The sequence below is a fragment of the Mauremys mutica genome, chromosome 2, assembly GCF_020497125.1.
Source record: "Mauremys mutica isolate MM-2020 ecotype Southern chromosome 2, ASM2049712v1, whole genome shotgun sequence".
In the NCBI taxonomy this organism is placed as follows: Eukaryota; Metazoa; Chordata; order Testudines; family Geoemydidae; genus Mauremys; species Mauremys mutica.
In genome coordinates, this window is record NC_059073.1 from 273670102 (window position 1) to 273694873 (window position 24772).

General features: G+C 43.3%; 1 protein-coding gene across 2 annotated transcripts in view; it reads left to right on the forward strand.

The window, feature by feature from the left end:
- DIP2C (disco interacting protein 2 homolog C) overlaps window positions 1-24772 on the forward strand; it is a 487597-nt gene that overhangs the window by 292174 nt on the left and 170651 nt on the right. The window lies entirely within an intron of this gene.

Below are 24772 nucleotides of genomic sequence, written 5' to 3' on the forward strand. Positions count from 1 at the left end.
GGGGTTACTGGTCTGTAAGTGAGAGAAGAACGAAGTCCCATATCTCCTCGAAGATGTAAACTGTGTATAGTACATGGCAACTGGACAAGGATTAGCTTTGCTCTAGTCACTATTGCAGCAGTACAAAGGAAACTCCCCCCCTGGTTCTCCCACCAATGCCTCAAGGAGAACCTGGGAGATTAACCATGTATTCCTGCCCATCCCTCCCCTTACCAGCTGCTGCAGCCAGACAGCAGGGCCTATTTGTTTCAACACTGAGAGTTCTGCAGCCAACTTTTCCCAGTCGGTGCCAGCCTACTCAGTCTGGAGTTTGAGGAGCTGGGAGTGGGAGGGAGAATTGTTCCCTTTTCACTACCACCACATAGGAGAAGTCCACACTTCCAAACCACTGATGACTGCCAGAGACCACAGGACAGCCTGCCTGCCACTAATACTCTTGCTGCCAGACAGGGGAGCCTCCATGAGATGGTCTGAGGAAGTATTGTGGGTCATACGTTCCAATGTCAGAAGGAACAACTGTGATTATCTAGTCTATCCTTCTGTGTAAGGTCATAGATCTGGGCCAGGACTTAATGGATTTGGAGGGTGGGGAAGAGCAGAGTATGGAATTGTTGGATAGTTTGTGAGGAGAGGGGTGCATTTTAATAGTCAGTCCCACACAGCTGACTGAGCTGGAAACTTGTAGGGATCGCCTTGTTAAAATGTTTGCAACGTATCACCATTTCATTGCAGTAAGAGAAGTGCCTGCCAGTCCCATTTCAAGGAAATTGAAACAATAAATATTACACAAAGAAAGTTAATTTGCATCCAGACTATTTTGATAAATGTAAGTTAAATAAACCTCAGGTCAGATGCAGTGGTTTCTGCCAACTTTCATTTAAATAATGATTAAGTTTACCACATGCTGCTTCTTTGGCATTTGACCTGCAAGAATTTTTTACAACATTCAGCTAAGAATTGGCTGATTTCTCTCCAGATTGTTTTTTTAATTCATAACAATATTGTTAAATCAGGGGTGTCCGGGCATTGGTCCCTTGTGTCGCTCAGCATTCTACACTTTGACTCTCAAGAATAATTGTGTTAAGAAAATTTGTTCTTGACAATGCATTGAGCTGCCCCTGGTAATGTGTAAACTGAAGTGTTTGAATCTGCCTCAACGCTATGGGGAGGCACAATCTCCTCCTGCCTTCCCTGCAGCACCAGAATCAGGTCTCGTGGTAGCTATGAGAAGCTGGTGGCCTTTTCGTTCTTTAGCTGGTTTGCCTGCTCTGTCACAGGGATAGAAGGAAGGATGCCCCCAGAGAGTAACTGGCTATTCATCTGCTTCCCTGACAGGCTCTGGGAGCCCCAGGAAGAAGGTGATAGGAGCTTAATTGGCTCATCCTGAGCTTGAGGGTGCCTTACAAAGGATGGCTCCCCTCTTCTTCCCACACAGCTACTGAGGGCAGCCCAGGAAAGGGGAAAAGGAGGTGAAGCTGAGAACCAACAGCCAGCTATGGCTCTTTGATATTCTCCTCCAGATCCAATCCAAGCTAGAGCAGACTGGGAGCTGTTTTAATTTGTGTCAGCTGGCTATCATCCACCAACGCATCATAAACAAGCTGGGAGCAGCCAGAAATCAGGGCACTCCAGCCACTTCCCCTACCTGTCCTCAGGTCATCCCCCAGAGCCAGGGGTGGTAGGGACGGATATATAGGAGCCAGCCAACCCCTCTCAGACTGGGGGATTTCCCAGCACTAGGGGTTTTGCAGGTGTTTTCAAGCTCCAGTGCATCACCTCAGTGGGGTGAAAAGAGCAGAACAGGAGAGAAAACCTGCCCCAAAATATTGACTGTGACCTCTTAATCTTTTGAAATAAATACGTTCGGTCCTTAGGCTGAAAAGCACTGGTCTAGTTCAGTGACCAGTCTCTTCACAGAAAATTGTGAAGGAAAAAATATGACTCCGTTCTCTCCTGCATAAGGGCAAAGATAATACAAATACTTTTGCTATTCACTTTCCTGTGCATTCTATAGGAGGTGTGATAGACCCAGGCCAGTTGGGAACAGCAGAGTAGTAGAAGGCAGATATACTGGCCACTGGATAAGCAGTTTTCTGTTCCTGGAGTGACCAGAGCAGGGGCTGCTTCAGGCTAATGAGAACACCTGACTCCAATTAACCTGCTAAGAGTCAGGTGAGGCTGTTAAGCACCTGACTCTAATTAAGGCCCTTCTGATGCTACAAAAGGACTCCAGTCAGGCCAAAGGGGGAGCCAGAGGAGAGGAAGTGTGTGCGAGGAACTGGGAGCAAGAGGCGTGCAAGAAGCTGAGAGTGAATAGGCATATTGCTGGAGGACTGAGGAGTACAAGCGTTATCAGACATCAGGAGGAAGGTCCAGTGGTGAGGACAAAGAAGGTGTTGGGAGGAGGCCCTGGGTAAGTAGCCCAGGGAGTTGTAGCTGTCGCGCAACTGTACCAGGGGCACTCTAGACAGTTGCAGTCCACAGGGCCCTGGGCTGGAACCCAGGAGTAGAGGGCGGGCCTGGGTTCCCCCCAAACCTCCCAACTCCTGATCAAACAGGAGGAATTGACCTGGACTGTGGCTTCTACCAGAGGGGAAGGTCTCTGGGCTGTTTCCTGACCCAAAGGGTAAATCTGTGAAGCAAGCAAATCCGCCAATAAGCGCAGGACCCACCAAGGTTTGTAACCTGTCCTTTAAATCGGCTTCGGTACCCAATGACTGGAAGTTAGCTAATGTAACACCAATATTTAAAAAGGGCTCTAGGGGTGATCCCGGCAATTACAGACCGGTAAGTCTAACGTCGGTACCGGGCAAATTAGTCGAAACAATAGTTAAGAATAAAATTGTCAGACACATAGAAAAACATAAACTGTTGAGCAATAGTCAACATGGTTTCTGTAAAGGGAAATCGTGTCTTACTAATCTATTAGAGTTCTTTGAAGGGTTCAACAAACATGTGGACAAGTGGGATCCGGTGGACATAGTGTACTTAGATTTCCAGAAAGCCTTTGACAAGGTCCCTCACCAAAGGCTCTCACGTAAATTAAGCTGTCATGGGATAAAAGGGAAGGTCCTTTCATGGATTGAGAACTGGTTAAAAGACAGGGAACAAAGGGTAGGAATTAATGGTAAATTCTCAGAATGGAGAGGGGTAACTAGTGGTGTTCCCCAAGGGTCAGTCCTAGGACCAATCCTATTCAATTTATTCATAAATGATCTGGAGAAAGGGGTAAACAGTAAGGTGGCAAAGTTTGCAGATGATACTAAACTACTCAAGATAGTTAAGACCAAAGCAGATTGTGAAGAACTTCAAAAAGATCTCACAAAACTAAGTGATTGGGCAACAAAAGGGCAAATGAAATTTAATGTGGATAAATGTAAAGTAATGCACATTGGAAAAAATAACCCCAACTATACATACAACATGATGGAGGCTAATTTAGCTACAACGAGTCAGGAAAAAGATCTTGGAGTCATCGTGGATAGTTTTCTGAAGATGTCCACGCAGTGTGCAGAGGCAGTCAAAAAAGCAAACAGGATGTTAGGAATCATTAAAAAGGGGATAGAAAATAAGACTGAGAATATATTATTGCCCTTATATAAATCCATGGTACGCCCACATCTCGAATACTGTGTACAGATGTGGTCTCACCTCAAAAAAGATATTCTAGCACTAAAAAAGGTTCAGAAAAGGGCAACTAAAATGATTAGGGGTTTAGAGAGGGTCCCATACGAGGAAAGATTAAAGAGGCTAGGACTCTTCAGCTTGGAAAAGAGAAGACTAAGGGGGGATATGATAGAGGTATATAAAATCATGAGTGATGTTGAGAAAGTGCATAAGGAAAAGTTATTTACTTATTCCCATAATACAAGAACTAAGGGTCACCAAATGAAATTAATAGGCAGCAGGTTTAAAACAAATACAAGGAAGTTCTTCTTCATGCAGCGCACAGTCAACTTGTGGAACTCCTTACCTGAGGAGGTTGTGAAGGCTAGGACTATAACAATGTTTAAAAGGGGACTGGAAAAATTCATGGTGGCTAAGTCCATAAATGGCTATTAGCTAGGATGGGTAAGAATGGTGTCCCTAGCCTCTGTTTGTCAGAGGATGGAGATGGATGGCAGGAGAGAGATCACTTGATCATTGCCTGTTAGGTTCACTCCCTCTGGGGCACCTGGCATTGGCCACTGTCGGTAGACAGATACTGGGCTAGATGGACCTTTGGTCTGACCCGGTACGGCTATTCTTATGTTCTTATGTTAAGGTAGAGGAGGAACTTTGTCACAGAGGCCAGTTTTCTTTTTCTTTATTTCAGCTCATCTTGTTATCTGGAGGTGAGTTCTGATCATTTCCCTATCATAAGGCTTCCGCATTGTGATGTTGACATTGGTTGGAGGAATGGATGTGGACTGCACAGCCAAAACTTTGCTCTCTATTAATGAAATAGTCTGGTTCAGTAAAGTCAGGATCATACTATTGTGGTTTTGATTTCCCCTCACTGATTTGAGAAGGATCTTTGCAATCAGTACCTGAAAGCTTGACAATAATATGTAAGTTTATGGCAGGGCTTAAAATTTTGGTAATGAGTGCTCTAGTGCGTGACTCTTCAGCAAAACAAGCCACAACGCTTTCCAGCAAATCCACTTGAGGAGTCCACACAGTACCTCAAAGCAAAAATAAGAAGCTATCTGCAATTTAAGTTCAATTTTCAGTTTAGTTTTTGAAGAATTTTGAATTGGTACTATTTGATGTCCCTACCATAGAATCAATTGCTCTTCTTTTGTTTTGGAATCAATTAGGTTAAAAGCACATTTCAGTCTCAAATGGTTTAATACATAATAGTCCCCCTTTCATCGGTCTTTTTACTATAGATAACAAAATTATAAGCAAAACTCCCATGTGTGATTCACATTTCCTTGACTCCAGATTTTCTTAAGTTAAAAGCTTTTGTTTGATTTATTGAGGTGCTTAATACATCAGCATCTCAGCTCTGAAAGTATTGTGATTATTAAATCTAGTTGGTACCCATTGGTTCCATTGCTGGTTATCATATCTGGCACATCTTCCTGGAACAGGCCCTGAACAAAATAACAATGCAGTCTTTATCCAATAGGTAATTCACTTCCAGGAAATTATTTCCCTTCCTCAGTTTTTGCACAAGTTATTCCAATTAGCATCTGAACACAAATTTTCTACCCCAGCTTATGATCAAAGTTCTGCTCTGCCTCTGCTCTGCGAGTTTTTTCAAATTGGAGGCCTAACATCCTGAGAATCATCCAACATCCTTCCTTGTCTTTGCCTTCCATGTACATTTAGGTGTCAACCATATTGTTAACTTAGCACTTTTCAGACTCAACATCCTCTCTCTCTTCTATTGCCTACCTTACTATGTTGTATTACCATAATAAACACTGTGCCTTGACTTTTTAAATCCCTACCTATTTTCTCACTTCAATCATATTTCTTTTATCTCATAAATTCTTATAAAAGAATTTTTGCACTGCCATAATTATGAAAAACTTTTCGAAAGATTCTTAGGTTCTGGATAAAAATTGGTTCCTCATTGGCACATGAGCAAGCTCAGAATTGCTCATCATTTTTCTAAAGATTGCCAGTAAATTTTGGGTTGCAAAGATAGTTTGGTATTAGACTAGCCACATTTCAGGCTACTCTTTGAAGTAGAGAGAGGTCCATTCCCATCCTTTAGGCTTTCAGGCATTTCAGAATCTGAACACAAATTCAGATTTTCCTCATTGGCGTGTTTGCCTCCAATGGGCCATCCCGAAACGCTTAGACTGAGCAGCCCAGAATTTCAGCATTCTGATTTTATAGCTCTTAAGATTCTTCATGTGTCTAAAGAAATATTTAAGCAGGTGACTAAATTAATGCAGTATGCTACATTATTTATTTTTAAATACAAATTACCCCAGCTAGCCCTTTAGGAAGTGTAGCTGATGTTCATGGACAATAATTTTGATTTATTCTTCCCAATAGTAAACATTCTCTTGTTATTTACTGAACCAGGAAAAGTATTCAGAAAGTTCTGCCACATATGGACCTTTGCAACAGTTTTCCCTCACATAAGTTTAGCAGCTGCTATTTCACTGTCAGCTGATAATTTCTTTATACCATTTGAAAATTGGTTTTCTAAGCTGATTTCAGAAGGTACCTATACATGGTATTGCTGTATCATTTCAAAATAGTGTCCACTATAATAGTTAGAAATCAAGAAGGGTAAAAAGCAAGAAGGTAATAAGAATTGAATGATTTTTCTGTTCTGATCATGCAGTCTCAGAGAGCTGGAAACAAATGAGTTAAGCCAGTAAAAGACTGGGATTCACATTGGGATGCTGGCTCTTCAAAGAACACAAAGCTATTGGACTGGAAATCCTATCAGCACAATGATCTTTTTGTGAAATAATTTATCAAACGTTTGTTTGTTTGTGTGTTCACCCACTGATATTTGTCCTGATTAAGGGAGGATAGTAAATAACATGTTTCCACCACTCACAATGGCCAAATCTACAAAATCAAGACATGCTAGGAAGTTGTCTGCATTTGTTTTGAGGAGAGGAAGAGGGTTGTCATTTATGTAAATGAACTAATGTGTATTAATGAAATGTAGAAATGAAGGCATTGAGAGTCAAGTGCCTAACATGTCTGCATTTCCCAGAGAGAGCCACATATGGCCTGGACAGATATGCCAGTACCAAAATTTGGATGCCAAAAAAACCAGAACTGCTGCTCATGTCTTCTTGCAAGCCATTCCCCCCGGCTGATAAAACCCCTGTTTTCCCCTTGCAATTTACTCAATGCAGTTACTCAATGTCAGTACAAAAATCTTTAACACAACCAAAATGTAAAGTTTGGGGACAGTATAAAGCAAACACCACTGAGAATACTGGGTTGATCTGGTGGGGCCAGGGGACAGTGAGTGGGAGAGAGGAGGAGGAGCGGGGCATTGCTGTATAATTCTGTGGTTCCTGCCATGAATGGGACATGGGGTCTTGCATGGATCCTTAATTACCACTTTGTACCCCATTGAACCTTTAAGAGGTACTGAAACTCAGCATTAATTGTGAATATTCTGCATTTTACGGCCCACACAAGATATTGGCTTGTTAGCCCTGAAGACTTTGGGCAGGTCTACACTACGGGACTAAGTCAACCTATGTTACGCAACTCCAACTATGTGAATAATGTAGCTGGAGTCGACGTACATTAGGTTGACTTATTGTGGTGTCTGCACCGTGCTGGGTCGATGGGAGAAACTCTCCCATCGACTTACCTGATGTTTCTTGTTCCAGCGGAGTACTGGAGTGACGAGAGCGTGATTAGCGTCTTCACTAGACCCGCTAAATCGACCCCCCCCGGTGGATCGATCACTGTGTGTTGATCCCCCGGTAAATGGAGACAAACCCTGTGTTTTCCACAGACCAGAAATAGCATAGGCAATACCAATGTAAGCGTCTCCCTGCTGCCTTTCCATGACCTATAGATAGTACTACTTGAGAGAACAGCTCAGTTTCCATGCTCTTTTTGAGATTCAAGAAGTAATTCAGTTAGTGACCGCTGTGGACAGGGTGGTTTTTGTGACTGACACATGCCCACTGGAAGCTGGACAGACCAACTCATTTGGCAAAGGTAGGACAGCTCCTTAATAAGTGATGACTCAGGTGAATGATACAATGGTTTGTTAGCTGATCCATTTCAGGAATTCACTTTTTTTTCCCCCTTCCTGAATATATCAGGATGCTCAGCATCCTTTGAGCAAACCCAGTTCCCTACACATTCTGATAAGGAAGGTGCCACACCTGGAATAAATTTAAACTAGGGGTTGGCTGGCTAGTTGAGACACTTTTGCTTCAGGGTCTGTTTTTTTGCTTACAGTACTCATTGATTTGGAGTTGAGCAGAATTAGCAGTAAAACTTAAGAGGAAATTTCCAGGGGCAGGTAAATATAAGCAAGCAAGAAGCAAGCTAGAGATAACGAGGTTAGATCAATCAGGGAGGATGAGGCCCTGTTCTAGCAGTTGAGGTGTGAAAACCAAGGGAGGAGAAACTGGTTCTGTAATTGGCAAGCCATTCACAGTCTTTGTTTAGTCCTGAGCTGATGGTTTCAAATTTGCAGATGAACTGGAGCTCAGCAGTTTCTCTTTGAAGTCTGGTTCTAAAGTTTTTTTGCTGCAGGATGGCCACCTTAAGATCTGCTATTGTGTGGCCAGGGAGGTTGAAGTGTTCTCCTACAGGTTTTTGTATATTGCCATTCCTAATGTCTGATTTGTGTCCATTTATCCTTTTCCTTAGAGACTGTCCAGTTTGGCCGATGTACATAGCAGAGGGGCATTGCTGGCATATGATGGCATATATTACATTGGTGGATGTGCAGGTGAATGAACCGGTGATGGTGTGGCTGATCTGGTTAGGTCCTGTGATGGTGTTGCTGGTGTAGATATGTGGGCAGAGTTGGCATCGAGGTTTGTTGCATGGATTGGTTCCTGAGCTGGAGTTACTATGGTGTGGTGTGCAGTTGCTGGTGAGAATATGCTTCAGGTTGGCAGGTTGTCTGTGGGCGAGGACTGGCCTGCCACCCAAGGCCTGTGAAAGTGTGGGATCATTGTCCAGGATGGGCTGTAGATCCCTGATGATGCCTTGTAGGGGTTTTAGCTGGGGACTGTATGTGATGGCCAGTGGAGTCCTGTTGGAAAGAAACCAACAGGACTCCACTGGCCATCACATACAGTCCCCAGCTACACTTGCAGATGTAGAGTGCTTTGAGTTAAACCAGCCTTCGTAGAGTGCAGTAGGGAAAACGCTGTAGTCTGTCCACACTGACAGCTGACAGCACACTAGTGTGGCTACATTAGCAGCTCTTGCAACAGCCACAGAGAGCAGTGCATTGTGGTAGCTATCCCAGCATGCAAGTGGCTGCAACGTGCTTTTCAAATGGTGGAGTGTGACAGTGTATATGTGGGGAGAGAGATAGTGGGTTTTGGCGGGGGCGGGCAGAGAGCATGTCAGCATGCTGTCTTGTAAGTTCAGATAGTAGCAGACCTCCCCCTTCCTTCCCACCTCTCTCTCTCACACACACAGCATTCCACAGTAATGGTTGCTTTGTGTCTAAGCAGATAAGCATGCCGGCTGTCAAACAGAGCTTTCAAAGGGCATATCCAAAACAATGACAAGAGGCTGATCAGAGCACAGTAATGCAACACCTCGTTCACACTGATGCTGGGACGCTCCAGCGGGAGCACATCAAACGTTATTCTACTCGCCGAGGTGGATTACCAGCAGTGCTCTAGCCATGTAGTCAGAGCATTCTACGTGCCTTGCCAGTGTGGATGGGTAGTGAGCTAGTGCGCCCAGGGCTCCTTTAATGTGCTGTAACTCGCAATTGTAGCCAAGCCCTAAGTGGTATCCCAGAGAATGAGGGAAATAAAGTTAGATGATAGATTAAGAGTGTCTTAATGTCTATTAAAATGGCTCACTGTAGAACAAATAATGAAAGGATTCATTTGCTAACCCTTCAGGTCAATGGTAATTAATCATCAGCACAGAGCCATCACTAAACTGGGAAACAAAGGTCAGGTGTCCATGCTGATTCTTTAAATTGCTCGCATTCTGATACCATTTACTGTGAGATTTCGTGGAGATTGCTCATGTGTCTTGATGATCTTCTTGGTGCATTTTCCTAGCCCTCTTGTTCAATGTTCTCTCTCTTGGGGGAAATAGTAAGGAAAGGGCTGCAGTGTTATCACTATGTAGATGACAACCGTCTCTTCATTCTTGCATTTTATCTAGCCGGTCTTGATGGTCTAGCTGGCTGATATGGTGACTTGGATTTGAGCAAGTGGTAGAATCTAGACAAAACAGAGGTTGAGGGTGGAAGCATGGAGGAATATGATGACTGCCTCAGTTAATGAGGGGCCTTTGCTCATTCTTTATCTGAGAGCTTTGCAATTTTGGGTTGCTTTCTGACCCTGGACAACTCTTTGAATCCCAGCTGACACTTTTTTTTTTTCAGTCCACATCAGAAAAGCCAGTTGCAATCACTTTTTTCTTAGCTAGACCTTGATAGTTACCCACCCCTTTTATAAATGCATTCAGGTTATTGCAGTACACTCTGTGAGGCTACTTTTGTAGGTATCTGAGAACTCCACATATGTTGCAGAATGTGGTAGATAAGTTCATGGAGAATAGGTCCATCAATGGCTATTAGCCAAGATGGTGTCCCTAGCCTGTTTGCCAGAAGCTGGGGTAACACCAACAGACCCTGGTAGTCGGCAGGTGGGATCAAACCTTGGACCTCTGGAACTAAATGCATGAGCCTCTATGGCATGAGCTAAAAGCCAACTGGCTGTTAGCTAAGGCTGTAGAGGAGACTCATAATCTCCCTTTAAGTGATCTCGGTGCCACTAGGTGGGACAGAAGATATTACCTAACTCACCTTGTCTCTCTCATATCCTGGGACCAACACAGCTACAACAACAGTGCAAATGAATTAATGTTGGAAGCTGAACCTTACAGCCACTGAGATGATTTGAGTTATTCACAGCTCTGTGAGCTAGTGTTTCAAGCAGTTAGGACCGCATGGTTTAAGTTTGGTTCACATTTTGAAGGTTACTCTGAGAGCAATGGAGGCTAGAAGTTGAGGCCTTGTCTGCACACAATAAAGCTGCACCACTTTAACCAAAGCTGTTATTTCTTTGCCTATTTAGTTAAACTGGTGCAAAGGTTCTTATTTTAGTTTAAACCAGACTTATTTCGGGAGCTGGTCTGAAAATGATTTATTTTCTGCAGAAAGTTTTGACTGCCCAAAACCAAATTCTGTGTCTGTCAGAGTTTTCAGGATAAAACTGACTTTTTTTTCCCTACTGAAAAATCAAACACAACTTTGTTTATTTGCTTTCGGCTGGAAGCCAACAAGTTTTCAGCTGATTCCCCCCCTCCCCCCCCCCATTTTCAGGTATTTGGTTTTCCAATTAAAAAAATATATCAAAATTTGGAGGAAAGCGGAGACTTTCATGAATGGTTATAAATCCAAAACCCAATTTTCTGTCAGAAAGAAGTTGACAAAGATTTTCAACGAGTTCTCTTTATTTGGATTTAGCTTAAGTCAATTAGGAATCTGTTTAAACTAAACCAAAATAAGCCCATCTTAAACCAAAACAAGAGTGTCCACACACTGGTATTCATTGGATAGTTAAATTGGTTTAAAGCCCAATGTAATTTAAACTGTTATGACTTTCTCATATAGAGAAGGACTAAAGATTTGCCCAGACTGGAGTTTTTTTGCAACAGTGTAATACTAGATCTCTAGAGTGCTTTTTCATCCAGAGCTCTCAAGTGCTTTACAGAAGAGGTCAGTAAGATTGTCCCCATTTAACAGATAAGTAAACTGAGGCAGGGGGAGGAAAATGACCTGCCAAAGATCACTCAGCAAAGCAGTTGCTGAGCTGGTAAATGACCCCGGGTGTCCTACGTCCCAGTCCAGTGCTTCGTCTAGTAGGCCACACTACCTCGCCTACACCGGCATAGCAGCTGTGGAAACCCCTTGTGTAGACAGACTGCACTTATGTAAAAAGGGACTAGTGCTCATTCAGTTTACTTTGCTTTCAAACATACAGCTCCCACTGACTTCAGTGGGAATCAGGGTCACTCAGCACCTCTGAAAATCCAAGGTGAATCATGAGCCTGTTTAATACAATGGGAGATTTGCCATTGACTTCAGGAGGGCCAGGAGTTCACTCCAACATTGTCTACTTGATTGCTTAAATATAGATTTATGAGCCTAACGTTATGTACTCAGGTTTGAAAAATTTTGTCCTAGTTTTTTTTTTTTTTTTCAAATGAAACTTAGACTCTGGAATGCCGTTTTAAGTCAATCGCACTACAATTTATTTGTCCATATCCTTCTAGTAAATACATGTACTTGTGTACAGTATAAACTTTAGTAAGGATAATTAATCTTTCCAAAATCCATCAGGAAAGTTAAGCAAATATCTCTGTTTTATAGCTAGAAACCAATACAAAAGCTCATTTATTTACAATCACCCAGTAATGGAGCCTGAGATCAAGTCACTGGAGGAAGCCGACTTCTACATTACAAATAAGAGATTAAATACATAGAGGAGACTTGCATGTTTTGCTGATTTCACTTATAGTGTGTAGAGTTAATGTAGCTTCAAATCTCACAATATAGAAATTCTTGATCAGAGGTAGAAGCTTTGGCAGCTAACTGTTTTAGTGACTAAAAGACTCCAACATAAAGCAAAAGTAGCCTTGCTTTTCAGAAAGCTCTAACAGTGTTGGAGTTCACTATTCAATTGTTGCACCCCGCAGTTACACGTTACCTCTTTGTCTTGCAGTGTGTCCTCAAGACACTCCCGTGCAGTCACAAGTACTACTCCAAAAAGTCTAATCCCAGTTTTGCCATTTGCTTTTTCAACTTTTACCTTTGCTCCACTTGCAGGTTCCTAGGAATTGACAAGAGTTCCACTGCTGCGCTGCCATGGAAAGCATGGCATGATAACAGTATGCTTCTACCATTCAGATTACAGAGAATGTAAAAGAACAGGGCTCCCAGCACTTCTCCTTTTGAACAGAGGGATGCAGACAAATATGCACCCTGGACTATATATGTATACTACCAGCTGTTATGTGACAGTACATCTTACAACCTTTTGTAGAGCACACAAAATTAAGTCCATGCACTAATCAAATTTATTTGTCCATCCCCATGAAGCCATCCCTCCTTATTTGGCAGGCCATAAAATAAAATTCAATAAAATTTTCAAAAGTACTGAAGTCCCCTTTTCAAATGTGATTTAGGAGCCTAAGTCTCATTGTGAGTCAACAGGACTTAGGTGCTTAAATGTCTTGGAAATGTGTGCCCTCAGAGCCTAAGCGGGGATGCAGGCTCCTAAATTGCTTTTTAGGAAAGTTTACCCTAGAGCAATAAGGAATATCTCAAGAGTATTTCATCTGTAGCCTCGAGGACCCTCACCTAAATGAATGGGTTATTAGAATTGGATGATCTTACATTGGAGAGGGAACTGATTGTGTTACTGTTAGATGCCACATTCCAGGATAACTAGCACCCCTTAGTGTAGCTGAAAAGAAATGGGACTCAGAACAGCTCCTACCACAACTCTGCCTACTTTCATGTTAAGAGCTGTTAGCAAAACAGTCAGACACTGCCTGCCTTATAGTATGCAGCCTCATCACCCACAACAACATAGCACCAATAAAGAGATTCACTTAGCTTCCGCTCATCAGAAATGCAGGTGCTGAGGCCGTTTTCTTTTTACCAGTGAGTGCCCTGTATGGGATGAGCATAGCAATGTCTGAGATCACCAGCCACCTAGCTACTTGACAGCAACCCTTGAGGTGCTATCAGCCCGAGACTGATCAAACCACATTATCTGCTTTACCACCCGTCACTGCCAATTACCACATCTTGATCCTGCTTCTAATAAACACTGGTGCCAAATTATCTCTACTCATAGTACTTATGTGCAACACTTTTGGAAATTCCCACTCAGCATATCCTTGGTTTCACTGGAAAACTATGGCAAAGGTCCCATTAAAGTCACAGGAGACTTTCAGCTACCACTCGGATTTAAAGCAGCGACTGCCAACATTTTTTCCCTTTATAATTACCGCCCATAGTACTATTGTTCTCAAGGACTGACTTGTCTACAGGTCTCAAGTTCTAGCCAAAAATTATTCCTGCTGACACTTACCTCCCTAATCCTGTCTCCCAAGAAATGAGGCCTCACCCATGTTCGATTACTCATGTCAAGCCAGGCCTACACAACTATCCTCTAGGGCCTAGATTGCTTTGTGATACACAGTTACAAATTGCTTTGTGATACTCAGTTGATTCTACTAGCATCAGCTGCATCACTGTTCTTAGCTACAACTAGATGTACAACTTACTTATGCAAACATAACTCGCTTTATCTTGTTCCCCAAACCACCTCTATTTGTCGGTTCATCCAACTGTCGCGTTCATCATGTTCACAATCCTAGACTGAGAGATCTGTGGGGAAAGGGCAGTCACTGTTTTACTCATCGTAAAGTGCCTTACACACACGGGCTCTGATCTGTGATGGGTCCTCCAGATGCTATGGCAATATAAATCATATATAAATGGCCTCTTATAGGGAATCCTCTGGCTTTCTGAACTCATTACTGCAGAGCTTCAAGGATTTGACATTATCGTTGTAATTCAAACTGTATCTTGTCTTTTCAAATCTGGTAATGGGGAAAAATAAGTAAGAAGGATTTGGGATTGAAATGAGGCAAAATGGGGGGTTGGGAAGGCCTGAGTGGATATAGAGATGTCTCTCAGAGATGTGGGTTGATGTGAAGTGAGGTTGAGAGATGAGAATGGGAAAATGAAGGTAAAAACTGGAAGTTGATGGAAGGAGGTAAACAATAAGGCCTAAATTTTCAGTGCCTAGTGATTTGGTGCGCCCAGCCAGCTTGGTTTGCAAAAAGTACTGAGCATCTGCCCTCTGAAAGCCAGACCCTTTCAAGATGTCTGAAATTGGGTTACTTGAAAATACTGGTTACCTTTTGAAAATTTAGGGTTAAAATCCAGAAAAAGAAAGAGGAAGGAGAACAGGAGTTAGAGAAAAGCAGTTAACAGAAGAAGTATGTGAGGCAATATATTTTATTGGACCAACTTCTGTTGGTGAGCGAGACAACCTTTCAAACTAAGGAATAAGACATACTGGAAGGAAAGAGACTGGAATGACTAGAAAAGTTAGAGGAGGAAGATCAAATGAGACATTAGTTACAATTTAAAAAATTGTAAATAGAAAATAGAATTCTAAAAAGTTACAATAAAGTGTTCATGTATCTATATCCACACCCACACACACAATAATTGTGTGAAAGGTTTCACTGCCTCTGCTGGCAATGAGAAAGGTGCCTAGTGGGCGGTGTTAGTTCCATTCTTATATAAGATCTTTTTAAATGATTTGAACAAGAGAGGACAAGGATTGTTAATAAAATTTGCAGTTGACTCTAAATTAGAAGCATTTGAAAAATATGAGCAAGAACAGAGAAATAAAAATTAAGTGAAAAACAGGAACAGAAAAAGTCAGATTCAGTTTGGAAAAATGCAAATATATATACATGTGGCGAGAAACCCGACAAAGAGCAGTGCTAAAGAATAGTGAAAAGCAAATCAGCCATGAGCAGAGAAATAAGGTGCAGCATTGGTACTCCCATACCTGGAGTACTTCATTTCATTTTAGTCACCTCCTTACCAGCAACAAAAATGACAGTGTTGAGAGGGGTGACCTAAGAGGAAAGAAATACATTCACACAGGTTGTTTAGCAAGAATGAGCCAACTCTACATGTGTCCAAAGGGCTGAAAGCTATTTGAGAGAGGCAGAGGCAGAGCTGCAATTTGGCCTCTCTGAAGCCTGCGTCTATGGCTCCTATTTGATTTGGGGGAACTCAGAATGTGAGAGAACATCAGTTTTCATTAATAAAAGTTACATTTCCAGCTCTCTTCCTTGCAAGGATAGCCTTGAAACTGTGAACTGATTGTTAGGGACCCAGTTTTTTTCACTGTTCTTTCCCCAAAGATCACAAGTCATTTGGTTCCTTCCTGACACCAGTCCCACAGGGCTGGCTTTTTGGGGTCACAAGTCCCTCAGCTTTTGGGAAGACCAGGGATTAGTTTGCAACTTTGCTAGGGCAACACTAATTAGGGTGTTGGTGCTGTCACTAAGGGTATGTCTGCATGGGAGCTGGAAGGTGTAATTTGCAGCTTGAGGAGAAATACCTGCACTCGCTCTGATCAAGCTAATGTGCTAAAAATAGAAGTGAAGCCACAGCAGCTAGGTTCCTGAGTACACACCTGGGGTCTTGGGGAAGCTAGCCCCTCCCACTGTGGTTACACCCCTCTTTGAGCTAGCAGGGGTATGTCCTTCAAGCTGGAAATTATACCTGCAGCTTCAAGTATAGATAGGGTGACCAGATGACAAACATGAAATATCGGGACGCGGGGGGGGGGGGGAGCAAAAAAAAAAAAAGCCAGAGCGCCCCATCTCCACCCAACTCTCAGCTCTGACCCCCAATACACTCCCAGCTCCCCCATCCCCTCGCTCCTGGGCCCCGAGCTGTGCAGCCGAGCCACGCTCCGGACCCCTCTTGCAGCTCCCGGCCCAGCCGCTCCCGGGCTTCATTGCACCAGCCCCACAGCAGAGGCTGCTCCACTCTGCAACGCCTGGGACACTCGCCCCTGGCAGCCCCGCTCCGGCTGCAGGGAACTCGGGGACCCGGGCAGGGGGCGAACCAGGCAGCCGGGCCCGGCCCCTCCTGGCAGGAGCGTGTCTGCCCCACACGTGTCTCTGCCCCCTGCCTGCTCCGCGCTGCCCTGCAGGCTGCAGGGCTGGAGCAGCCTCCGTGCTGCACTCCCAGCCCCGGCCATGGCCCGTGTGCAAACCTGGGAGGGAGGAGGAATGCTGCGTGCTTGGGGAAGAGGCGGGGCCAGGGCGGGGAGTTGGGGCGGGTCCAGGGCAGGGATTTGGGGAGGGGTCCAATGGGGGAAGAAGGGGGATGGTCGGGGGAAGTGGGGGGTGAAAGCCCCTCCGGGCTCCGTCTATGCACCGGAGCGGAGGGCAAAATTGCTTGTTTGTCCCGTGTCCCGACCGAACATCGGTCGGGACGCGGGACAAACAAGCAAATATCGGGACAGTCCCGATAAAATCGGGACGTCTGGTCACCCTAAGTATAGATGGCCCTAAGTCTGCCACAAATTCCTTCCTGGTGGCTGCTGGAAGCTGAGCTGGCTGCTCTACTGAACAGACAGTATGACCACTGTCAGGGCAGCTCAACCGCATGAGTGCCAACAAGGTCTAGTGCATAGGTGTGAGACTGAGAAAGAGGACTCCTGTACTCCGCTCCCTGCTCTGACACAGCTGATTTTGGTCCTGGTCAACTCTCAACCTTTCTACCATAACTTCCCCTTCTGTACAAGGAGAATAATACTTAACCATCACAAACCTCCTGTGATGTAGGTGGTGGTAGTTTCTAAAGCAGTGTGTGTGTGTGTGTGTGTGCTGAAATGCACAGTAATGCGCATACCGCCCTTCAGTGGCTGGGGGCCCTCCTGAGGTTTCCGCTCCCCCTTGGTTATCTGAAGAATTATCCCCTGTACATTTTTAAAAAAAATATTTTCATCTGTGACAGTCTGGGTCCAGATACTGCCAGGGGAGATCAGTGGCTCTGAACCCCCCCAAAATAAACAATTGAATCAGTGTTACTGTGTATAAAAACATGCCAAGCAAAGTCTTTATGAAAGCTTGTAATAACCAAGCAGGGCAGTGGTCAGTCAGGCAGGGGTTGCTTCCCCAGCCAGACAAGACTAGCTCCAACCACCCAGCTTCGTACAACGCAGGTGGTTCAAATGATGGACCATTAGGGTTAATGGGAAAACAATGAGACATCCCAGCTAGGATTTCCTCACCCTCAATAACCATGAGTCCCTATGCGGCAGGGGGGCTTTTTAAAAGTATGCTTCAAACTGTTTGTGGGTTGGCTATTGGTGTGAGGGCTGCGAGCCATAGCAGCAGAGCATTAAGGTGCCCAAAGTTACAAAGCAGGCACTGACAGAACCCCTCACGGGTCTGGGTGATCCCAAAAAAGTCACAGCAGCTATCCAGAACCCCCTTTTCATCTTCAGGAGGAGAACAGGGGCTGAGCTCTGGATCTAAAGAACCCTCAGAACGTATTGTCATGTGAAATGAGTCAGTTAAATGTGGGGTGTATCCTATAAAGCCTTTTTCCTAAACCTTGCCCCAGTTCCTCAGGTCAGTCCTGTGCCCAGTGGTGTGATTATAATAACAGGAATTGGTTCCATAGGATGAGGAAGAGAGGGTTTTTTTCCTACAGGCCCACCCACAGAAAAGCAAAGATAGCTCTTGGGAGAAGAATTATTTGAGGCACAAAGAACAAGTAGGTGAAATTAAGAATGGAAAAATGTAGGCTGCATCAGAATAAGATTCTTGACATCTATTATGCTGTGGCGTAAACTCCCTGGAGGGTGAGAGAGAAATACCATTACTTGGGACATTTATAAGTAGAATGCACAAAACACAAGAAACTGTATTAGAAAATCATCCTCTGTAGAGAAAAACTGGATGAAAATTAGTCTTCTCAATCTCTATCCATGATTCTTGCATACTGTTTGCTTGGATTCAGGATATGGTAAGCTTCGGTATCTGCTATGGCAATCTCGTAAATGTCATAAGGATAAACAAAATCACACTGAAAATTTTAAGGGATAGGGTTATTGGAAGTAAAAAATTCTTAGAGTTAATAAAAACAATACATTTTGTTTGAAATACAGGAACAAACAGATTTTACCTTTTTGATCCTAACAACTCACAACTCTTATCTAAGATTTAAAATGAATACATTGTGAGATTTGTTTTAAGGTTGTGAGGGGCTATATGGTAAATTAGACATTCCCATGTACTAGATATGAAGGAGAACTACTTGGTAAAAGACCACAAGACCAGGCACATGAGACCTTGGGTCTCATGAGAGTGAAGATTGTGGACAATGTTAAGCAAGTAGGCGCACTCCAGTCTAGTGATTTGCTAACAGTTATAGAATGCTGTAACATAGCACAGTATTTCTTTAAATCTAGTGTAGGAAATGACTGAACTTACCATCAAACAGCAATTGCTTTCTTGCTTGGAACTGCAAAATTCATTTCCTTGCAGGACTTCCCTAAACTGAACTGAGCCTGGGAGGCTCTCAGTTGTGTACTGTGCCCTAAGAAAAATGGATCTCGTGGGACTAGGCAAGTTTGAAGTGGAGGAAGCTGGAAACTTACTATAATGAAAAGATAAGATGTTTGGAGGAGCTTCAGTGTGAGGATTATAGAGTATGTTTCCTTAATACATAGTTCAGAAGAGACTTCCCTTATCACAGAGCACGTAGATAAATATCTGAGGGTCGCTTTCCCCTCCTTCCCATTTGACAACCTTCCGATGGCCTGATTTCTGACTACATCAAAGATAGACAGAAAAATACAGACTTGTAGTCAGAAATAGCTGATCATCAAAAATATGGAGTGTAAATAGTTAAAGAAGGCCATGCAGCTAATGGACATTGTGGAAAAGGACATGTAGAATGCTAGAGACCTATAAGTTGCAAGTTTTGCCATGACAGCTTAGGAACTTCTTACCCATGAGAGTATACCCCTCCCCAGTATCCAACAGTACAGAGGACTAATACAGTTATCCCGAGTATCCAAATCCCCTCTTCCTCTATTCCCTGAACACATGGCCTGTCATCTCTATGGTCCAGATCTCCTCCCTTTTCAAAATGAGATCTCACTCACCCTCTGACACCTATGAGCATTTAAGATGGGCATCCCCTGAGCTGGCCAGAAGCCCCATGGTTCCCATCTCACCTGCCTTTTTCTGGAGTACATACCAAATGCTGACTGCCCAGTCTCCTGCAGGTTTGCTATGGAAGGGGTGTCATATCACAGGACCATAGCAGTGCAAATATAACACAACTTTGTCCTATAGAATTAATTGGGAAAAGTAAGAATGGGATTGCCTCCCTTTCCATAGACAGACAAACTCCTTGGCATGCAGAACGTACAACCATGAAAACAGATTGAGGAAGAAATGTAGGAAAGGCTGAGAGAAAGCTGGTATTCATAGCTGACTTTTGCTGTACATTAGTATACTCGAGTGTCTTTGTTCCTAAGGCATTTCAATTAAATCTGGAGTACAGCATCATGTCAGGTTACAAGATAAACCAAATGAAAAAGAGAAGCCATGCTAAACAGGGCACCTCCTGGGCAAGTTTAGAAAATTAGTCCTGCTGACAGAATAAAGAATCTGCTACCTAGGAGTAATGCACTGCAGACAAGCAAAATTGATGCAGAAGGAAAGAGAAGTTACCTGCTGTGGGGCATTCTGGTCCATTGGATCTGGGCTGAGCTAAGCTTCAGGAAACCTGAGTTCTGGTGCTGCCTCTGACCTGCTATGAGGCATTGAGTAAATCCACTTAGTTTCTAGGCTCTTGTTTCTCCTGCACACCCTTTGTCTCTCTTGCTATTTAGATTGTAAGCTCTTTGGAACAGGAACATTTTCTTAGTGGCTTTTTGTACAGCCCTAGCATAATGGAACCCTAATCTCAGTTAATGTATTATGTCAATAATCATAGAATCATAGAATATCAGGGTTGGAAGGGACCTCAGGAGGTCATCTAGTCCAATCCCCTGCTCAAAGCAGGACCAATCCCCAAGTAAAATCATGCCTGCCAGGGCTTTGTCAAGCTGGGCCTTAAAAACGTCTAAGGAAGGAGGTTCCACCACCTCCCTAGGTAATCCATTCTAGTGCTTCACCACCCTCCTAGTGAAATAGTGTTTCCTAATATCCAACCTAAACCTTCCCCACTGCAACGTGAGACCATTACTCCTTGTTCTGTCATCTGCTACCACTGAGAACAGTCTAGACCCATCCTCTTTGGAACCTCCTTTCAGATAGTTGAAAGCAGCTATCAAATCCCCCCTCATTCTTCTCTTCTGCAGACTAAACAATCCCAGGCCCCTCAGCCTCTCACGAAGAAGTCATGTGCTCCAGCCCCCTAATCATTTTTGTTGCCCTCCGCTGGACTCTTTCCAATTTTTCAAGATCCTTCTTGTAGTGTGGGGCCCAAAACTGGACACAGTACTCCAGATGAGGCCTCACCAATGTCAAATAGAGGGGAATGATCACGTCCCTCGATCTGCTGGCAATGCCCATACTTATACAGCCCGAAATGCTTTTAGCCTTTTGGCAACAGGGGCACATAAGAACATAAGAACGGCCGTACCAGGTCAGACCAAAGGTCCATCTAGCCCAGTATCTGTCTACCGACAGTGGCCAATGCCAGGTGCCCCAGAGGGAGTGAACCTAACAGGCAATGATCAAGTGATCTCTCTCCTGCCATCCATCTCCATCCTCTGACGAACAGAGGCTAGGGACACCATTCCTACCCATCCTAGCTAATAGCCATTTATGGACTTAGCCACCATAAATTTATCCAGTCCCCTTTTAAACATTGTTATAGTCCTAGCCTTCACAACCTCCTCAGGTAAGGAGTTCCACAAGTTGACTGTGCGCTGCGTGAAGAAGAACTTCCTTGTATTTGTTTTAAACCTGCTGCCTATTAATTTCATTTGGTGACCCCTAGTTCTTGTATTATGGGAATAAGTAAATAACTTTTCCTTATCCACTTTCTCAACATCACTCATGATTTTATATACCTCTATCATATCCCCCCCTTAGTCTTCTCTTTTCCAAGCTGAAGAGTCCTAGCCTCTTTAATCTTTCCTCGTATGGGACCCTCTCCAAACCCCTAATCATTTTAGTTTCCCTTTTCTGAACCTTTTCTAGTGCTAGAATATCTTTTTTGAGGTGAGGAGACCACATCTGTACACAGTATTCGAGATGTGGGCGTACCATGGATTTATATAAGGGCAATAATATATTCTCAGTCTTATTCTCTATCCCCTTTTTAATGATTCCTAACATTCTGTTTGCTTTTTTGACCGGCTCTGCACACTGCGTGGACATCTTCAGAGAACTATCCACGATGACTCCAAGATCTTTTTCCTGACTCATTGTAGCTAAATTAGCCCCCATCATGTTGTATGTATAGTTGGGGTTATTTTTTCCAATGTAGTAAGACACGATTTCCCTTTACACAAACCATGTTGACTATTGCTCAACAGTTTGTTTTTCTATGTGTGTGACAATTTTATTCTTAACTATTGTTTCGACCAATTTGCCCAGTACCGACGTTAGACTTACCGGTCTGTAATTGCCGGGATCACCCCTAGAGCCCTTTTTAAATATTGGCGTTACATTAGCTAACTTCCAGTCATTGGGTACCGAAGCCGATTTAAAGAACAGGTTACAAACCTTAGTTAATAGTTCCGCAACTTCACATTTGAGTTCTTTCAGAACTCTTGGGTGAATGCCATCTGGTCCCGGTGACTTGTTAATGTTGAGTTTATCAATTAATTCCAAAACCTCCTCTAGTGACACTTCAATCTGTGACAGTTCCTCAGTTTTGTCACCTACAAAAGCCAGCTCAGGTTTGGGAATCTCCCTAACATCCTCAGCCATGAAGACTGAAGCAAAGCACACTGTTGACTCATCCAGCTTCTCGTTCACTGTAACCCCTAGGTCCTTTTCTGCAGAACTGCTGCCTAACCATTCGGTCCCTAGTCTGTAGCAGTGCATGGGATTCTTCCGCCCTAAGTGCTCTACTCTGCACATATCTTTGTTGAACCTCATCAGATTTCTTTTGGCCCAATCCTTTAAATTGTCTAGGTCCCTCTGTATCCTATCCCTACCCTCCAGTGTATCTACCATTCCTCCCAGTTTAGTGTCATCTGCAAACTTGCTGAAGGTGCAGTCCATGCCATCCTCCAGATCCTATCATTAATGAAGATACTGAACAAAATCGGCTCCAGTACCGACCCTTGGGGCACTCCGTTTGATACCGGCTGCCAACTAGACGTGAAGCCATTGATCACTACCCATTGAGCCTGATGATCTAGCCAGCTTTCTATCCACCTTATAGTCCATTCATCCAGCCCATACGTCTTTAACTTGCTGGCAAGAATACTGTGGGAGACCATATCAAAAGCTTTGCTAAAGTCAAGGAACAACACGTCCACTGCTTTCCTCTCATCCACAGAGACAGTTATCTTGTCATAGAAGGCAATTAGGTTAGTCAGGGATGACTTGTCCTTGGTGAATCAGTGCAGACGGTTCCTGATCACTTTCCTCTCCTCCAAGTGCTTCAGAATTGATTCCTTGAGGACCTGCTCCATGATTTTTCCAGGGACTCAGGTGAGGCTGACTGGCCTGTAGTTCCCCGGATCCTCCTCCTTCTCTTTTTTTAAAGATGGGCACTACGTTAGCCTTTTTCCAGTAATCCGGGACCTCCCCTGATTGCCATGAGTTTTCAAAGATAATGGCCAATGGCTCTGCAATCACATCCGCCAACTCCTTTAGCACCCTTGGATGCAGCGCATCCAGCCCCGTGGACATATGCTCGTCCAGCTTTTCTAAATAGTCCTGAACCACTTATTTCTCCACAGAGGGCTGGTCACCTCCTCCCCATGCTGTGCTGCCCAGTGCAGTAGTCTGTGAGCTGACCTTGTTCGTGAAGACAGAGGCAAAAAAAGCATTGAGTACATTAGCTTTTTCCACATTCTCTGTCACTAGGTTGCCTCCCTCATTCAATAAGGGGCCCACACTTTCCTTGACTACTACTTGTTGCTAACATACCTGAAGAAACCCTTCTTGTTACTCTTAACATCCCTTGCTAGCTGCAACTCCAACTCTGATTTGATCTTCCTGATTTCACTCCTGCAAAATAATAATGTGAAGAAATATGATCAGAACAGATAATCAGCCCATACCTATCCATAATTGTTGAAATAGGAACCAGAAAATGACCATTACTGTGGTTCGTATTTGATTCACGACTTAACATTACTTTTAAAATTCTGTCTTGCCTCCCTAATCTTTCACAGAGGGAGTAGAGCGGATGGGAGGGAGAGTGAATGAACAAAAGCAGCAAAGGAAAGACACTGAGAAAGAAGTTGATTTACCCAAATTTTGCTAAATATTATCAGGCAGCCTAGGAAAACTACCTGTCAGGTTGAATAATGAATCCCACACAGGCTGCCATGACCATAAGTTGAGCAATTAGCCTTCCGCAATCATGCCACTTTGTTCTGTGCCATTTATTGATTCCCCAGGAATAAAAGCATAAATTGAATCCAATAAATGGGTCAGCCAACCTATAACAGTTCAGTAGAATAGAAGAGAAGGAACTGAACATTAATACCTGCCAGTTTAGACAGGAGGGTGATATTTTATTCAGTACTTTAGATTTTACATTGAGCTTTTCTTGTGAAAAGAGTCGGGTGGGAAGAGAGAAGATTTTGTTACCTAGATGAGTGCTTTGTGGGGTCAGGACCTGGAATCGTTTCATCAGCTTTAACAGAGTAGTCCGGATAGCACAGACTTTCTATATAAAAGAACATTCTTCTGAAAGCATATTCTTTACACTAGACCCATTCCTTTTCAGTAGGCCTAAGTGAACTACATCACACTATATCTGCACTGGAAAATCTGTTAGACATTTAAGGAGAGAGCATACTGTATGGAGTGCTAGAATATAAGAAAAAGGGATGTGAGAAAATGTTTCTTTTAGGACTGTCAAATGATTAATCCCAAGATTAAAAAAATAATCGCCATCGATCGCCGTTTTAATTGCACTGTTAAACAATAATAGAATGCCATTTATTTAAATATTTTTGATGCTTTGTACATTTTCAAATATATTGATTTCAGTTACAACACAGAATACAAAGTGTACAGTGCTCATTTTATATTATTATTTTTATTACAAATATTTGCACTGTAAAAAGATAAAATAAATATTTTTCAATTCACCTCATACAAGTACTGTAGTGCAATCTCTTTATCATGAAAGTATAACTTACAAATGTATAACACAATTTTTTTACATAACTGCACTCAGAAACAAAACAATGTAAAACTTCAGAGCCTACAAATCCCATTTCTTGTTCGCCAATTGCTCAGACAGACAAGTTTGTTTACATTTATGGGAGATAATGCTGCCTGATTTTTATTCACAATGTCACCTGAAAGTGAGAACAGGTGTTCACATGGCACTGTTGTAGCCAGTGCT